This window comes from Apis dorsata, unplaced genomic scaffold, assembly GCF_000469605.1.
Source record: "Apis dorsata unplaced genomic scaffold, Apis dorsata 1.3 scaffold_149, whole genome shotgun sequence".
NCBI lineage: Eukaryota > Metazoa > Arthropoda > Insecta > Hymenoptera > Apidae > Apis > Apis dorsata.
The window spans coordinates 252,488-256,391 of NW_006263440.1; the positions used below are offsets into that span (position 1 = coordinate 252,488).

At 43.0% G+C, this 3,904-nt stretch overlaps 1 protein-coding gene and 1 long non-coding RNA gene across 8 annotated transcripts in view; both read right to left on the minus strand.

Annotated features, from left to right (window-relative positions):
• Positions 1 to 3,904, minus strand: part of LOC102680513 (fasciclin-3) — a 310,068-nt gene that overhangs the window by 203,716 nt on the left and 102,448 nt on the right. The gene's annotated exons all lie outside the window — the stretch shown is intronic.
• The window catches only part of LOC102680429, a 26,964-nt gene that overhangs the window by 19,715 nt on the left and 3,345 nt on the right, over positions 1 to 3,904 (minus strand). The window lies entirely within an intron of this gene.

Consider the following 3,904-nt stretch of genomic DNA (forward strand, 5'->3'; position numbering starts at 1 on the left):
ATGATTTCGAACGCTATTCAAATTCCTCGTTGGGAGCATCTCGCGGAATATTCGTTAGATTGATCACAGGGTAGCATCAAAGCGTGTAATAAACGTTCAAATGAATCAGATGAGTTGGCGAGTCAAGCGTAAATCAGATGGGGAAATTAAAACGACGGTGGATCGAATTGAAAATAGGCCAGGCTCACGGCGGCGGCCGATATCCAGAAAGGGAATCCACCGAGAGAATCTCTTTCCACGTGTCATTTTCAGTTTTCGGTTCGCCGATTAACTACAGCTCGGCTAACTAGAATTCCCGTTCAAGTGGATCTAAATTGTTCGCCTCTCTCCCCCCCTCCTCCCCTGCCTTCCCCTCGTTTTTTCTTCTTCTCTTAGCTTGCCTCCGGATTATCCGTCTAAAAAAGAGCTCCACCGTCGGATCGTTTTTTAAGAGCAATTATATCCTAGAAAATGGATCTCGCCGCGTCTAATTTAACCAATCAAAAGGGATTTCCACGATTTCTATATAATATTTCTTATATTCACGATCGTTCGATTATATTATATCTTTCCTTCTCGTGATAATATTTCAATAGAAATCTCGTTATCATCGAGCGAATTCGAATCGTAAGCGGCGTCAAGATAATGATAAATATCTGTCTGATGGAAAAAGGTAAAATCGAAAAGGATTTTACCTTTTTTTTTTTTAAGCCTTATAAAAGATCGCGGCCGCCTTATGGCGGTCATTAGCTCGGTTTTTCCGCAACATCGTCGATATACAACAGCATCGACCCTTGTACGGTCCTGTTGTAAAATTATATAGCGGTCGTTCGCCGTACACGCGGCGCGTGTGCACGCATTATCGAAGAAGCATTATGCAAACTTTCTTCGAAAACAATTACCAATCGCATCGAGTCGCGATATCACTTCCAGGGCGGGAAATTTTCCACCATCTACATCTACATATAAACGCGACATCTACGTGACCGCGTTTAATTTTATCCGTTCCATCGATCGATTTCGTCCCGTATATCCGAGCTTCGATATATTCCTTCACCTTCGTTACGAACATGTTTATTACTTATTAAAGTTCGCGGTTTACGTTTTTTATTATAAAATTGCAAATAGGAAAGGTAATTGCTATTTTTACGATTCATTTTGCGATTCGTAATCTTCGAGGTATTGCGAAAGTAACGATTACACATTGACAATAGGGTACGATCGAAATATCAATGGAGCATCGGCCGAGGAAACGGGTCGTGTCCTGGAAAATTCGTGACTCATGACGGGGCCGTACAAAAGGTGTCGTTCTTCCATTGAATAATCGCGCGTTCGATTTTACAACGTCGATGCCTCACCAACCGTCCGGCCAATTTCGATGGTAATAAAACGTGTCATAAATATTGATTCTCGTCGAGAGGCTCTGAACCAGCGATTCTTCTAAAAACGACTATCCCGCAAGAATCGATACGAGGTAATCCGTTGCAAACTTTTATTTCCCTATTATTGAGTTGGCTCATCTCTGCCGGCCACGTCCAGAGATTTTTATTCCTCCCTTTTCTAACTTTAAAAAAAAAAAAACGTTCGCAGCCTTTTTTTTCTCTCTCTCTTTCTTTGTCCCCTCCTGCCAACCGTAGATTTACTGCCGGCCACCGGTGTCACGATCGATAAATCCTTCGAAACGATTCTGAACGCCGAAGGTTAATAACTGGCGGGTTTCGATCGAAAAGGGATCGAAAGGTCCGAGTCCTTCCGCTCGGAACCTCGAGCGGATGACAATTGGTTCAATTAACGATGATGGCTTCGTTCGAGCGCGAAGACTCGCGACGAAATAAATTCTTTTTAACCTTTAGAAACGAGATCTGTCCGCGGGAGGAGAAAACCGTCATCCGGTGATGCTTGGTCGCCGTTGTATGATTCATCTTTCGAATTGAAGTTTGAGAACGCGTGAGTCATTGACGAAGTTGATCGTTAACAGGAAAACGAATATCTCGTGTATCGTTCGAAATGGCGAATATAGGAAACCGCTAAAAGAAGAAGAAGAAGAAGAAGAAATGTACGAGGGAAGCACGTATCGAATTAGCATAAAATAGCGATTCGAGCGTAACGCTAATGCCCGCTACAATTGGAATGACACCGCTCGGCAGCGACCCAATGACGCGCTTTCCTCCTTTTACGATTAGGGCCGATTTCACGCTTCCCGTGTTCCTCCAGTTTTAATCGTAAACCAAACAGCGTTTAAACGTTTTGCTGCTTGAATTACAGGATGGATACAGGCTGCTAAACAACCGGCGTACCATTCGGATTCCTGGGATTGCGATTGCATAATGCATCGACGCCGCGGAGTGTCGATCATCCGAACACCGGTTGAACGGGTTTAGATCGATCGTCCATCTGGCTCGATACCGTCCAAACCATTGTCTCGTCTCCGCTCGTTATATATTTAGTTAGAAGAAAAGAGTGATACGTGACATTTTCACTCTCAACTTTATCATCGTCGAAGATGAAAATTTCCTTTCCATTGTACGAAAAAGAAAAAAAGAAAAATGAAAGGGGAGAATAAAATTTCAATTCAAAGAATATTCTCGAGCGAGAAACAGTTCTCCGCGAATTAGAGAAACCTGTTTTAAACCGCAAGACCAGGTAGTTTCGTGGCTGCTGTAACATGGCCTGTGCACTCCTCTCCATCTGTGTGCGAGTATATGCAATCCGGGGAGGGTGGCAAGAGCGGTAGCGGGCCAAAGAGCAGTTTCTGACGCCAGTGAAGAGGTGTATCGTTAACGAGAGGCGTTTCTGAGGGAATATACTATATGAAAATGTATCTATAAGCACGACGACTTTTCCTTTCGACTGCCCTCTTCGACGCCGCCTTGGCGAAACTGCGGACGTATGCATCGGGCGGACGACACGATTCCCTAGCGTGGAGCAACGAGAAGGATAAATGCAGTTTCGTGGAACGAGATACCGGGGGAATTGTGGAGATTTATTATCCAATTTATGTCGCGATCGGGGCCGATGTCGCTTGGAAATAGAACGATCCGGTCGAAATTAACGCTCGGTTGTAAGGGAAGACGAACGGCCTTGAATATATCTATATTCAGGCGATTTAAGAGATCGTTAAAAAGATGGCTCATAGATTTTTCAATCCATTTTGAAAAAGGTCTCGATATCGAGAAGGATGAATTTCGATTTCAATTCGAACGAACGTGTTTATATTTGGAAACTTTTTACCCTCGAAAATCAGCTTCTTCGGAATAATCGGTGGAAAGAGTTATTACGTGGATCGTGCGTGGTCGCGGGAACCTATGCTAGGAAATAATTGATCCCAATCCATGGCGATTGGGGAATCGTCCGTAAGACGACTCGAAGACGCGCACACAGACACGCTCGACGAGTTTGTCTGCCGGCTAACTGGAACAGATATTCTATTACCACCGATTCCAGGGCTTCCCTCGACACATTTGAAACCCAATCCAATTTCATATCCACCGTATCCATCTGCGTTCCGTACCTCGAGTTCACCGAACTCTTTTATCCTCCGTGATCGCTTTATTCATTAACGATGCTATTGTTAATTTATTCGTAAACTGCTCTTTATTTTCCATTTCCTTCTTCTCTCTCTCTCTCTTCGATTGTTCATTTTGTTATAATCCAATAATAAAGACGAACGATAAAAATCAACGAGGAAAGATATTAGCGATTCGAATAAATAGTTTCGTATCGCCGGATTCGAGGCTTTTAATATTTGGAATCCAACAATATTTAGCTAGCCAATTAATTAATCAAATCACATCGACCCTCCGTTTCTTTCCTTCCCTTCCAAGAATTGTCAAGATCATCTCTTCGATCCATCTCTCGTGACCAACCGATCGAGACGACGAAAAAAAAAAAAAAGAAAAAAAAAAAAAAAAAAAAAAAAAAAAAA